The 14,964-nt window shown below is 38.7% G+C and overlaps 1 protein-coding gene and 1 pseudogene across 7 annotated transcripts in view; both read left to right on the top strand.

The window, feature by feature from the left end:
- The window catches only part of LOC135704798 (uncharacterized), a 37,259-nt pseudogene extending 26,567 nt beyond the window's left edge, over positions 1-10,692 (top strand).
- The window catches only part of Cbp53E (Calbindin 53E), a 302,857-nt gene that overhangs the window by 50,158 nt on the left and 237,735 nt on the right, over positions 1-14,964 (top strand). The gene's annotated exons all lie outside the window — the stretch shown is intronic.

The raw sequence follows: 14,964 nt of genomic DNA, 5'->3' as shown, positions 1-14,964 counted from the left end.
TCGAAGTAGGGTCGGAAAGACAAATTATCTTCTGTCACCGGTAACGAGCAGAAACGGGTTCCTGTGTTTTCCTTTGCTATTGACTAAACATCGATTAAATACGAGAAGAAAGGAAAAAACATGTGACGTAGCACACCCCAATTCCAGACACGGGCAAAAGATCAAAAGTGGAAGATTTATCTTTGGCGTGCTTGTCTTCGGAGTCATCAGTAAACTGGTCACATATGGATGATGGCTGAAGCTACAAGATGGGATTGACGAGGATCGAGATAGGAGCACAAACTTTCAATCATCACGTTTAATCTTTGAGGGGTGGTGAGTGCGGACGGGAAAGAACATGAATCAATAAATTTTCATATCTTGACTTTTGTGCCACATTTTTCATTTTCAAGAACCAAATAGAAAGGTGTGAAATGAGAAAGTTATGGCTTGAATGATTGATGTTTACTTTGGATTTGCGGAAGTTTTTTTTTCTCATAAAATTTGACAGATTGATCGAAGATGACTTGCTCGAAAAGTAGCTGCAGTACGTGTACCAGTCGCGTTTCGTGTTGTAGTCCATTCTACAAAATGTCACAATTCATTTTGTCTGACAAGACTGATATTGACAATCGTGAAACAAAATAGCATTGCATTTGACAACCACATCTTTGAACGCATGCTGAGTAGAAACACTGGAATAAGAGACCAGCGGAGACACTGTTATGATTCCAATCGAACTGACAAAAGCGGTTCCAATCTGCAATGTTTACAAATGGTTTGCTTCAATTAGGGAGGAGTATTAAAATCGTTTAACAATCACTCATGAACTCGCACGTCGGTACATTGGCGAAGTCACTCGCAAACAGTTACAAATGCAAGTGATGCTAGGATTGCTTTGATGTTTATCTTGTTGCCAAATTCATGTTTTTTTTCTCCGCTGGTCTCTTATTCCAGTGTTTCTAATGCTGAGGTTGTCAAATGCAATGCTTATTTTGCAACAATACTGATCTGATGTTGGTTCTCGCGTTGCTAACACGGCCGATGAGTTCAACTCAATATTGAGTCGGATTTTACTCAACATCGTAAGATATGTTTTCCTCGGTTGGGCTCTTTAAGGGTACAGTAATCCTTCATCCTTCATTTATGCGGTGGGTGGTACCGTCCACTCACCGCTATTTCTCGACTGCCCTTCCACCGTTACCGTGACGTCCACTGTCAATGTCAAATATAAGGGCCGGTCGTAAACAATTTGAAAGGGACCGGGGCTAATCACAAATGACGTCTCCATGATAACTGACACCCACCGCATATATGGAGGGATTACTGTATTGAGATAAATGCCTCTTTGTCATCTACATTAAAAATTAAACCGAAATCCAACATTTCGTCAAATTTGGTGCATTGGTACTATTTTAAATAAGTGCGATTACATTAGCGAAAATCACCATTATAGCGCCCCTCGGTGGGACTTTGCATGAAAACGAGCTATCAATTAGTTAGTTTAGTGTCAAAATGTGAAGTTATTATTTTACATTAAATCTTGATTTAATGTAACATTTTTTTTTTTCAATAAATCAAGCTGAACAATGCATTAGGTTCTAAGTAACATTGATCAATTCTCTTAATCAATTTTATCTTTCGGTAATAACTTGGGTACGGAACCGTTTCTTGTCGTGTTTGCCGTATTAGAAGCTGCCGATCTGTGTGTTGAAAATAGCTGGGTCGAGAAAATCGACGAAGAGAATATGTCAATGTGTTTGTTAGACCTGTTCATTTTAAACGAAATGTTCCGAATGTAACGGGTCAACCGTGATTACTGTTCGTCATGTTAATTTGTACTTCTGTGTAAATTTTCAGCAAAATCGATGATGATTTAGAGGTGCTTCAAGTTAATTTTATGTTTTTAAGGTAATTAATCATATTGTCGAGCAGTTTTGGAATGACCTTCTACCAGCGATTTTACGGAAATGAAACAATAAATTCCAGATTTTTCAAGCATATTACAATTAATACCCTATTTTCTCTAGGTTGTAGAAGAAAAAATATCTTAATATTGTTCCACGTTAAAGTTCGAGTGGTAGGAAACGTCATTTCAAACTGCTCGAATGATGTGATCAATTTACGGCTTACAATATTTGTATCTCGAGACTGAAATAACGAAAACTGCTGTAACAACTTTCATAGCAAAGTTTAATGTGTCATGTATCAACTTTGTAACCAAAGGTTGACTATTCGAAGTGATTTTATTGAATTTTCACTTAGTTTCATGCTCGAAGAAATCTTAAAATGTGAAGAATTTTAAAGTATTTGTTCTACAAATTTTCCACCCATATGATATAAAAATGTGTAGTGTACGGCATAATGTTCTTCATATTGTTCTAGAAGTTTCGTTCCAACATAGTTTTCGTGTATATTTCATAGATTGAGAGATAAAAATCAGAAAAGAGGCCGTTTAGCTAAAATTCACAAGACAACAGAACCAATAAAAGTCAATTAGATTGACAGAACATAGTTGCATTGCTTTTCAATGACGACCGATGACTGTTTCATTGATATATGATTTTTTCATAAATATGAATCCTCAGTAGACGTGTTTTTTTTATCAAAGGCAAGTGTCACTCGAGCCATTCAAAATGTTCGTTATTTTATAAATTGCTGTTATGGTTCGAGTGACACTTGCCTTTGATAAAAAACACGTCTACTGAGGATTCATATTTATGAAAAAATCATATATCAATGAAACAGTCATCGGTCGTCATTGAAAAGCAATGCAACTATGTTCTGTCAATCTAATTGACTTTTATTGGTTCTGTTGTCTTGTGAATTTTAGCTAAACGGCCTCTTTTCTGATTTTTTTCTCTCAATCTATGAAATATACACGAAAACTATTTTGGAACGAAACTTCTAGAACAATATGAGGAACATTATGCCGTACACTACACATTTTTATATCATATGGGTGGAAAATTCGTAGAACAAATACTTTAAAATTCTTCACATTTTAAGATATCTTCGAGCATGAAACTAAGTGAAAATTCAATAAATTCACTTCGAATAGTCAACCTTTGGCCACAAAGTTGGTAGATAACACATTAAGCTTTGCTATGAAAGTTGTTACAGCAGCTTTCGTTGTTTCAGTCTCGAGATACAAATATTATAAGCCGTAAATTACCTTGAAAACATAAAATTAATTTGAAGCACCTCTAAATCAACACCGACAAATTAACATGACGAACAGTAATCACGGTTGACCCGTTACATTCCGAACATTTCGTTTAAAATGAACAGGTCTAGTGTTTGTGCATCGTCAATTATTTGTGCCACTACCCACTGTACGATTCTAGAAAACAATATACTTGTATGCCTCCGCCATGGCAGGATGGCGATGCAATCGGTGCGTTTTAATTCTATCCATGTTCGTAATTATCATAACAATCAACACAACGTAGCGATCCCGTCCGTGCGCGATCACAATATTACTTAGGACCTAATGTAATGTTCAGCTTGAAATGCTATCTGAGATAGTTTACTTTTTTTTAAGCCACAAAAATCGTCTGCAATTCATGCACGCTTGAACAAGAAGTAGCCTACTTGCTTGCTTTTCACCGATTAGCAACAAAAGACATCGTACGACAATAGCAAAGTAGGCCAATCGGCCCCATCTTCTCTTCAGGTTATTTAGTAACAATTCCACTTGCACAGTTTTCCTCCCACATTCATTCCGTCCATTCCACGTTCTCTGTATGTGAAATGAATCCATTGCGAGCCATGCCTATAGTGTGTATACGTTACCGGTGCGGTGGCCTTCACTTGCAGCAGACCGATTCCATTTTCCATTTCCCTCGGTCGTATGAATTTCTTCATACGACGACAGCGATGGAGGTGAAAAACGAGACAGGTCTTCCTGCTCGTTGCAAAAGTCCACACAATGGCACGATGGCGTAAACACACACTCACATATATCATCGAGTGTCACGTTACGGGTTTCATCCTGCTAGCTTGTTGCTGCGACTGACTCCCACCGCAGGACACTGGGATCCGGGTGGGACTGCCCAGCTGGGAGTAGCCATTCGCAAAAGGCACATCCGTTCCGTCATCATATTTATTATATGCAGAGCATCTATGAATTATTGTTCGATGCGGAAAATGTAGAATTTTGCAATTTAGGCGACAGTAAACTTTTGGAATCAGCCATGCGTCTCCATCATAACGGTGTGCAGTGCAATCAAGTGAGAATTTACCACACGGCCAATGAGCGTAACCCAAATCGAATTCGACTCAACAGTGCTAAAAGTGGAGTTACTCAGTGGGTGAGTAAAATCATCCACATTTTTCGGGGAAAAACTGCGTGAAGAAAATCGACTGAGTAACTCCACTTTTAGCCCTTTTGAGTCGAATTCGACTCAATTTTGCGTTACTCTCATTACTCGCCGCCGTGCATTGAAAGTCTCGCACCTTTCCCACTCGCTAGCTTTGTGAAAGAGATGAGCTCCTTAAATCACAGACCAACTGACAGCTCGTTTACTTATGGAAGCTGCTGCACCTCGTTTGCTACGATTGCCATCCATGGCGACCATGGAGGGCGACGACGATGAACGCAAGAAGCTGCTCCAGTAATAAACTAAACTTCATTTCAACACCTGTGCTGACAGACGGGCGACTATTTACGTAGAAAGCGGTTAAGGGGTAAGCGGGAGGGGAAGGGGGGTAATGGAAATAATAATTTCCACACGTACGCAACTTCCAGCAGGGTCTGGCTAGTAAAGAATGTCTTACTAATGTGATGAAATGAGCACTACCAGGTGGGCGACGAAAACAAACAAACAGTAGGCAGTTGGGGGTGTTATTTCGCATAAACGATGAGCTGGACGGAAATTGATGGAGGGAGCCCGGGAGTAAAGAATTTAATCAGCATATTTTCACGGATGTCTACGGATGGAGTGACGAATCATAAATCGTTCAATGATCTTAAGGTTGCAATGGCTAAGCGTGATGTTATGAAATTATTTTCTTGTGACATCATAGTTTGTTTTAAGGAGTGGGAGGGAGAGTGATAAAATGACAAAATAGGGTACCGAAGACAACATATCAAGAAGAGTGGCAACTCTCCCATTTTGTCATTCGACCGGTTTGAGACAGGTACAATCGCACAGGCACAGATTGACACGATTGAGATTCTCATGGATTTTTACGCACTCACACTGACAATGCAAAAAATTGATTCCAGCTTAAAATTAATAAAAACCGCTCAAACGCCATTTGTTATCATGCTCATGCATGTTTTGTTAGTTTTCTATACACTAATGGAAAAACAACAGTATCAACAATAATAACGCCAAAATATAAAGAAATGATTTTTTCAACCTGAAAACTCATCGATTAATTTGGCGCAGTGGAATTTCACACGGAAAAACTCATTGGCGATGAAACTCACGCATGAGATTTGAGTTTTCGAGTTTCTCCGAACACTGATGACAGCTGATGGTTGAGTGGTTGAATGCTGATGTGATGTGATGGATTTTTGACCAGATCCTCGGGGGCATCCAAAACATGTTCAATATGTGACCAAATGCTGTAATTGACAGATGTTGTAACTGATGAGATTTCATGTGTCAGATGAAGATGTTGGGCTGAAATCATATATTTCTCACTTCCTTAGGACACTGTTTTTGGCTATGCAGCCGGAACCATTTCTCCAATTAAGATTATATTTGCGTTCAATGGAACATAAATACATATACAAACTGGTGATCAGCGCACGGAAATTCGTTCCCTCAATCCCAAGAAAAGTGAGTAATTTTCAAAAAGTAATCACATCATGCCAGAACTGCGGTGCAGTCAGGATTTCTGTGTGTAAAGGGTTTTGTTGAAATACAAAAAAAAACTGCCTACACTGGTTGACGAAATAAATAAATAAACAAAAAGTAGGGGAATGTAAGTCGGCCTAAATGCCCCTAATTTAGGCCCATACATAAATTCTGCAATCGACTAAATTGTCAATAGGGACCAAATATATCCGATAGTACCGTCCCAATGACGCGTTCAACAAGATGAAATTGATAAATAGAAGATTTTTAGCGATAGGCCCAAATCAAACTGTAGACAAATGTGAAAGAGTTAGGGATTTAGGAATTATCTTAGACTCTAAGCTAACTTTCATAGACCATTACAATACAATTATTCACAGGGCAAATAACATGCTAGGCTTTATCAAGCGCTTTTGCTATAACTTTCAGGACCCTTACACAATTAAAACACTATATATTGCCTATGTGAGGTCAATACTGGAATATTGCAGCATTGTATGGTCTCCATTTTCAATCACGCACGAAGAAAGATTAGAATCAGTACAAAAACAATTTCTATTATACGCTCTTCGTAAATTAGGTTGGACTTCATTTCCTCTTCCATCATATGAAGCACGCTGCATGCTTATAAACATACAAACATTAAAAGAGCGTCGTGAATATGCAATGGTTTCATTTGTAAATGATATCGTTTCGCAGCGAATTGACTCAACAGAACTTTTATCAAAATTAAATTTCCATGCACCCCTTTCGGCAACTCCGAAATCGAAATTTATTTGCCATAAAACATCATCGCACAAATTATGCAAAATATGGGCCATTAAACCGCATGATGGCCTCTTACAATAAACACTGCGAAACCATTGACTTAACAATGTCTCGGCATAAACTAAAGCAATATTTTTATTCCATAAGAAATAACAACTCATAAAAGAAAAGACAAGAAAGCTGACACTACTTTTTTATATAAATATATATTTAAGAAAACAAAACTGTATTAGTTGTACTAGTCTACGTTGGTTGACGAAATAAATAAATAAATCTTAGATCCATAGGCCAACATTAGAGCCATTTTCTCTATTTTGAAAATATTGTCAAATACCCCACAATGCAAGATGGCGACTTTCGGTTAAAAAAAAACTGGAAAATGCTGTCAAATATCCCACAATATGGATATTTTAGGAATTCGAGTACCAAGAAAAAATTCTGAATTTTAACTATCGCGTAAAATCTCCCTTCGTTTAATTTTGAGCTTTACTTGGCATAAACAGCGAAATCGCTTAAAATCTTGCATACAATATTTCTAATTTATGCGATATTGCGCTTAAATTTACACGAAATATAGTGTAAATTTATGCCAAATCTAGTGTTAATTTTATGTGCGCTATATCTCGCAGAAATTTGCATGAATTTTTTGAACGGTGTAACGTATAGGGAACGGAATATTGTCAGACGCCATTTTTTTAAATCCAAGATGGTGGTTTCCGGTTACAGAAAAACTGAAATACTGTCAAATTCTCCACAATATGGGTATTTTTGGAATCGGGGTCACGTGTAGGAACCGGAAATCCATGTCTGGACCCATTTTGAATGACTGAAATATTAACAGGACGTAAAAGTTATTGAAAAGTAGCAACAGAAAATAATGGAATTGCAAATATATAACTACAATTGAGCACAAAACAAGTGAAGGAAGTCACTCAAAAATAGGCTTACCTTGTTGTACAAGGGCATGTAGATTTGTTTACATCAGGGGCCACATTGCGCATCTCGAAACGAAAAAAAATTTCATACAAGCGTTCAAAAAGTCTTTAGTTCCGAGATTTGCAATGTGACCCCAGCTCAAAGTGTTTGTGTAGCTAAGTTGGTAGTGTCAAGGTTTGCCAATGTGGTCGTCTCGATTTCGATTCCAGGTTTCCGGTACAAGGTAAATAAATTTAGTGGTGTGGTTATAACTAATTTCAATTAATTTGATTCTCAGTAAAACAAACTTAATAAAACCCTCCAACAAAAAAGCGTTAAACAATATCTAACCCGGCTTCCAGAGAAAGCTGTGAAGTGATTATTGGATAACCGGTAAAAGGTTGAATAATCGCCTTTCAAGTTCACACACAACTAAACAGCAGAATAACAACTGCATAGAAGTGTAATTGGATATGCAATAAGAGCTTGTCCCAACCGGTCCCAACAGCCATAAGTACACCGAGGCAAAAGAACGTAAGAATTCCATAAGAACCACTTATGAATTTTAGCCACAAGAAATCGGTATGAATTTCATAGATTTGCCTTATGAAAAATAATGTCGACAAAAAAATAATTAACTGGAGCAGATTGGAACCGAACCATGGACGTTGAGATTACGGGTCTTGTGTCTGGACCACTCGTCTGTCGACGCTTGGGTGAATAGAATGGCTAAACGCGTATAAGACCTACCTTATGTTAGACGAAAATCTTTCATAAGTCGCGCTTATGAAATTCATATGTGTCGTTCATAAGTCGAGGCTTATGAAATTATTAAGTCTATTTGCCTCAGTGTAGCTGACTAAGTTCGCCGGATTTGCTTGCAAAGAGATTGAGTAAAGTTGCCTCATATCGTATAACATTTGAACACAGCTAGAGGCTGTATATTATACAGTGTATAAATGAAATGAGTAAAACGTATACGTTGCGAAAATTGTTAGTTGGGAGATGTTTTTCGATGAATCAGTTTATTCAAGCTTTGTATCCAGCTTTCCCTAAGAGGAAGAGGAGATAACTGGCTTCTTTTTGTCTGTGACGTGTTCTTCTTTTCTCGCGTAAACGACCGGGCAAAACTATAGTCGCTATATTCATAGTCTGGCGGATAGAATTTTGATCTATAAAAAAGCGGAACCAATTCAATATATTTTAGACCAACAATTGAAAAGGTACTATCAACTTCTATAAACAAAACGTTGATTATTCTTTCCTCGCCAATCGAACGCAAATTACCGGGATCATCGGATAGGAGAAACTTTCCCCAACCTAAAGATGGTGTTAGTTTGCGTAGGCGAGCCTTGAGTCACGAGAAAAGGGTTTCCGAAGTTTTGTTCGCAATAGCTGATGTGCTCTTTTCTGTTTTTGGTCGTGATTTGCTCGATTGGTTCCGCTATTTGACAGCTCAATTGGTTCCCAAGATTCTATCCGCCAGACTATGAATATAGTGACTATAGGCAAAACTATTTCATTATGGGCGATGCAGTCGACTGTCAAAATACAAGAAAATAGATCCCCATTGTAAATTTTTTTCTTTGTTCTCATTGCCCCTTATTAGACTCACAGGCAAAAAAATTTGTCTCACCAAAATATGCTCACACCCTTCCACTTGGCTCTACAGTGTATCCCGAAATTTAGATACCAACAAAACTGTGGCATGATTTATCATTAAAGCAATAGTTTCAAGCTATCTGAGATATTAAATAACAACAAAAGTGCAATCTAATTTCATTATATGCTATCAAAACGCAAAATAAGTATAAATAATCTTGATTTATTTACTGGCAATCAGAATTAATTGTAAGCATACAATTTTATTTTGATTTTTTACCGTATCAGTATTGTGGGTACTCACTGTAGTTGCATTTTGACAGAAGATTTATGTTTACGTTCTGTGTTTACGCTGAACTTTCGAATCAAACTGGATTTTATAGAAAGCAGTAAGTAGATATTCATAAACAGCAATAAATTTATTTATTTTCATTAAATTATTGAAATTTCTAGGAAAGAAATCATGGCCGATGCAGTTATGCGGAACAGTGATTCCCAATCGTTCGAGGTTTTTTTTTTTTTTTTTTTGTCTTTATTTTAGAGATTTTTAGCCTGAGGCTAGTTCATCTCTTAAAATCGTTCGAGGATCCACCTAACGATCCTTTGATCGATTACGAGGATCCATCTATCGATCCTTTGATCGACTACGATTTGGAGGAGCTGGAGGAAGATGAACCAGAGGGAAATAACCCGGTGAAGGAGCCTCCACCAAGTGATACTACGGGCGGAGTGCGTAATCATTCGGATGGTTTATTTTTCTGCAATTTGAATGCGTACAAGCGGCAATTTAAAGGCTAATCGTCTGGCAGTTACATCGCTCGTTGGGAAATTTCAGCCGGAAGCAGTGATCAATTTGTGCAGAAAGTGTGGAACTAGTCCAAGGAACATTTGGCCCGTGAAATCATTTTCGTTCCTAACGCGGGTGGAACTACTAGCCCAAGTTGGAGCTCCGACGACTCTCCTGCGAAAGGCGATTTCGAAAAGTTTGCCATTTTCTAGTCGGGACGACGCAGCTACACGTTGGACAAGTTGAAGGACAAAAAATCGAATCTTCTTCGGAATTGGCGTGCTGTGTGGAATGCAGTAAAGGAAGCATTGATCGACCTCACTGAGAAAGACAGGTCAGGTGCAGCAGTCACACACGCCGTTTTTTTGATTTGTTGGATGAATTGAGAGCTACTCACGGGGATCACCTTGAAGGACACGGCATGGCATGGCCATTTTGGGCCAACACAATACTAAATGCACCGGCTCATCTAAGGGAGTAAATGAAAGATTATCGTCCATAACATTTGGTCCATCTGTCAAAAGAGCAAAAGAGGACCCACGCGTTTGTGCGATGCGCAGAGAACTCACTGTGGCTCACAGTTTTAACAGAAGCTATTATGAAGAGCTCTCTTCCATCCGTCAAGCCCACAATGTCGTGGAATTAGACGTGAACAATGTGATGATATCAATGAGGACTTTGAAGAGCTGTTTGGAAGCTTTGGAAATTCGAGATAGGCTCAGCGAGTCACTCATCAGAGCAATGGAGACATCTGTAAACGTCCAAGAGGACCAGCTGGGAGTGTCTTTGAGTTCTCAGATAACCGATATCAAAGACATTGATCATGTATAATGTTTTGATTTACGATTTATTGTTTTTAATATCAAGCTGTTTTTACAATATAAGTTTATTAAAAGGCATATAAAACCGAGAATAAAAAAATTCAAATGAATGAAAAAAGTCACACAGTTTCTTCACAAACCAAATCGATCAAATTTTCAGGAGCAGCAATAGTGGGATCAAATTTTCCTCCTGTATGTAACCACACTTGTGGAATAGTTTGTCCATTTTGTATTTAGAGAAAGACATCATAATTTCGGCAACAGTCATTTTCAAATCCTTCGATGTGTTTTCTTGATTAACCTTTTGCATCCTCTTCTTAACCAAACCAAACACAATCTCTATAGGATTGTAAAATGGACAGTATGCTGGTAGAAAAAGATCAAATACACCCAAAGAGCAAAGGTACGAGATTATTTTGTCATCACAATGAATCCGGGCGCCAGCAAGGATCCATACTGAGTGGAAACCCGGATACGTCTCTACTTTTCCACTCCTCAAAGCAAATTGCTTGCAGTGTTGGAAGAAATTAAGTCTAGTAAATGTTCCTTCAGTAATGGAGCATTCCAACATACCCTCTTAGCCTATCATGCATAGACACGAAACTCGGGGCTTGCGAATGAACTGACCCCGGCAGATTAGTTTCGTTCCTTTAGCTGAGTAGCCACGGTTTCGGAGCATGCCACGACTCTCAAAAGATACCTCATCTAGGAAAACTAGATTAAGATAGTCCAAATTTAAGTCGCTTAGCTCCTTCCAAAACCTATAGATGTCTTTCTGCTGGATTTGTATGGCCCTTCTCTCTATCCGTTTCCTTGTTAGTCCCTCGCTGTGAAGTAAACGGCATACGGAGGCCGCAGATATCTTCATTTTAAAATGCTCTTCAAATGCAGTCTTGGCCTCATCCAAATAGAGCAATGGATGCTTCTTTTATAAATCTACCAGCCATTGCCGCTTTTCTTCTCCGAAATTCCGAGCAATTGCTCTTGCCAGTTTCCGATTGAAACAACTATTTCTCTCGTAACTGGAGATCCAATTTGATATTGTACTTGGGGGGGGGGGGGCTCACAATTCTAGATGCTCGAAAAATCTCACAATAGCGAATAAATCTTCAAAAAATCTTCTTTCAGTTTTCGCATCTAGTTGCATCGCAACTCTTTTCGCAGGAAATCTTCCGAATCTTTTTGCAGGAAATCTTCCGAATCATCATCAATCTTCTTTCTATCTGCTCAGCGTGCGCGCAGCGAACCACAGCAAAACAAAATCTTTCCTGCATTGCAGATAGAGTCGCCCCCTCGACTTTTTGTCAATGCGAACCTCAATCTGAGCTAGGTTTAAAAAACAAACGAGCAAACTGACGTTTGTCAAACAACCAGATCCAATCTCGATACCCGATGCAGGTTGGAACAGAATAATAAACGAATTTGTGCCGGCATGTCATACTGGAATCGCTCCAAAATGGCTTCTCGGTTAAACTTATCTCGACATCCATTTGGTTACGCTTCGTTTCACTTACGTTGACTATACGCATTGGGAGTGATTTGCCAAACCCAGCTCGACAGGATCCATGGAGCAGTGACTTTTTAAAACCGCAACCATTATCATCTAAATAAAGGAAGCGACTGACGATAATATCTCCAACTGACAAACTCCAACTGTATACACTTTCGTGCCGTCATTCACCATTTGCAGAGTGATATGGAAGCAAGCAGACGCGATGCTCGAAAGCGGGGGTGATTACAATCATGTTCGCTTCGCTATCAAATGAATGAACCCAAAGTCACAAGGCTTGCACCGAAAACAAAAGAAAAAGAAACTCTCATTATGAGGAACGATTCGAGTCACCTATTTGCCATCGATGACTGAGCAAAGTCCCTTCTTTTATTGTTTGCTATGAGTATGAGTGTGTTTTGCTGTTATCACAGTTCGGAGGTAAGCACAATAGAACAAAACAAATCTTCTGTGTCTACCACAAGGATTATGCAACTGCCGTTCAAGAAGATGTTGAGCACGGGGGAAAAAAACGTTTCAAAACCGTGGGTGATGGAGAAAATGAAGGGAAACCGTAGATGAACACAAGCAACAGAACACAAAATGAAGTGACATTATCTCCAGCCGTCCTCCTTCCGCTGCGTTTTTTTATATGTTCTGAGTTGAGATGCTTCTGAGCTTTTTTTTTCGCTCCTTCTGAGCGAAGAGTGGCGATAGTGCCGTTTGTTTCTGTGTCGATGTCCTACAACCAACTACCTACCTACATGTGAACGCGGAAGAGGGGAGGGGTTAGGGGAAATCGTAGTGCCTTTTTCTGCTTCCATTTCTCCTGAGAGCACTTCTACCGTGAAAAGAAAAAAAAAATAGCGATATCGTTGCCTTGGTATCGATATGGTTTTAGATAGTGGCAGAGAATGGAAGGAAACTGCAAATTGTGCTCGGGAACGATCGGTGATAAGAATGCAATGAGGTACAGAGAGAGGTGGCGCAGATCGTGAAATAGGGTTGTATTAGTAAACCAAAAAATCAACGTAAACGCAAGTAGTGACGTCACTACTTGCGTGTACTTGCGTGTATCGTACAGTGGTTGTGTGAGTGATTGCTTCACCTCGGTAATCCAGCTCATTGATAAGAATGAGGTTAAAATTTCGATTTGAAGGTGGTTACTTTTGAACTTTGTGATTTTGTAGAGATCCGGGCTGACTAACAAGTTGGATAAGGTCGATTTCCGTTTCGTGGTGAAGAAATCGTCTTCATGGTAAAACACAGGAGCAAGTAGAAAAGATATAAAGAAAAGGTCAAAACCAAGTTCTCACATCATCGTTATGGTTCTGTGGTTTCAGCCCAGGAAGGGGAAACCCATTTATTCCAATGGATTAGTCCTTTGAAAATATAACAAACAGTTTCAGTTTATCACAATCTGACACCGCACTGTAAATCTCCACAGGTATCCTGCTTCGGGTAGTGTAGCATATAGAAAGATTTGTTCATATGAAACTTTAGCCGATTAGTTTAAGGTACTAGATCAGCCATTCCATAGCAAAACGATATAGTGGTTCTCATAATTTCGTAAAAATTTGTAGTTTTGTTAATTACCGTAAAATATTAAATCCGTTTTTATTTTTAATATTTTGTCATTAGGTTGACCTTTTCCATGTAAGGGTGGTCCACAAAGTTATTTTTTTTTACAAAAATTACTTTTCAAAAATTCGAAACTTTTGAACTACTGGACCGATTTTTTTAGGAAAAATATAATGTTATATTAGAAATTTAAGATTTTGCATTAAAAATATTGATTGTATTTGTTTTTTTATTGTTTGCATGATTTGAAGACAGAAGTGAAGTATATTTTTTTTATTTTTCCTTGAAAATTCAAGCTTGTGAATTTATTTAAATTAATATAAGTAACATTTTAGTTGGTTCTTATGCAGGGTGTCTACTTATTTTGCTAAATTATCTTGATAATATTAATGTGATTTCCAGGTTTTTCCTAAATTTTTCGGATAATTTCCATGTTTATAAGGTTGCTAGTTGCGTAAAAAATGTGCTATTTTTGATAAAACAACAACTTTATTTCCACAAACGATTTCAAGATATGACGATCAGTTTGTACAATCAAAACCATGAAAAGTTGAAGCGGGAATTCGAAGTCTCCAAGAGAAAAACTGGTAAAATCCCACGAATTTCGATGACAAATCGGGGAATAAAATTGGAGGTTATTCCGAGAGTCGAAGTCACTTTTGTTACTAGTGAAGTTCCGAGAGAATAGCCCTCAATTACTTAACTTTTTTGACGTAGGACTACGTCTTTAATTTATATACTGGGGTTCACATTAAAAAAAATCAAAATTCAGACATGTAACGAAAAATCCCAAACACGGACGCAACGATAGAGCGCAAATCGAACAAACGACACATTGCGCATGCTCACAAAACCTAGCTCAATGCTCGGTTGATCGCTTACTATTTCGCTAATGAAAGGAAAGGAGGAGAAAAGCAGCGATACTAAAAACGCTTGCCAAATCGTTTTCTTCGTCTCGTTCGCAAATCGAATGAGCTCCGCGTTGTGTAGTGACGCTCTCGCTGACCCAGCCATGGGTAAGAAATCGCACGATAACGCGAGTGCCGGTTTACCGGGAAAACAGACTCGCGACCACCGAGCCACCCCAGAAGAAGCAGAAGAAAACCCCATTGCCCGTCCCGACGGGCGTTGCGGACCCGCAGTTGGGGCCTCCCGGAACTAAACGACCCAGACCTGAAGACAGCATCGGCAGCAAAAAAGCTGCTGAGCAAC

This window comes from Ochlerotatus camptorhynchus, unplaced genomic scaffold, assembly GCF_037179485.1.
Source record: "Ochlerotatus camptorhynchus isolate MF236.1 unplaced genomic scaffold, CSIRO-AGI_Acam_v1.1 ptg000022l, whole genome shotgun sequence".
NCBI lineage: Eukaryota > Metazoa > Arthropoda > Insecta > Diptera > Culicidae > Ochlerotatus > Ochlerotatus camptorhynchus.
The sequence above is the reverse complement of the archived record's forward strand: the minus strand, read 5'-3'. Positions and strand labels throughout refer to the sequence as shown.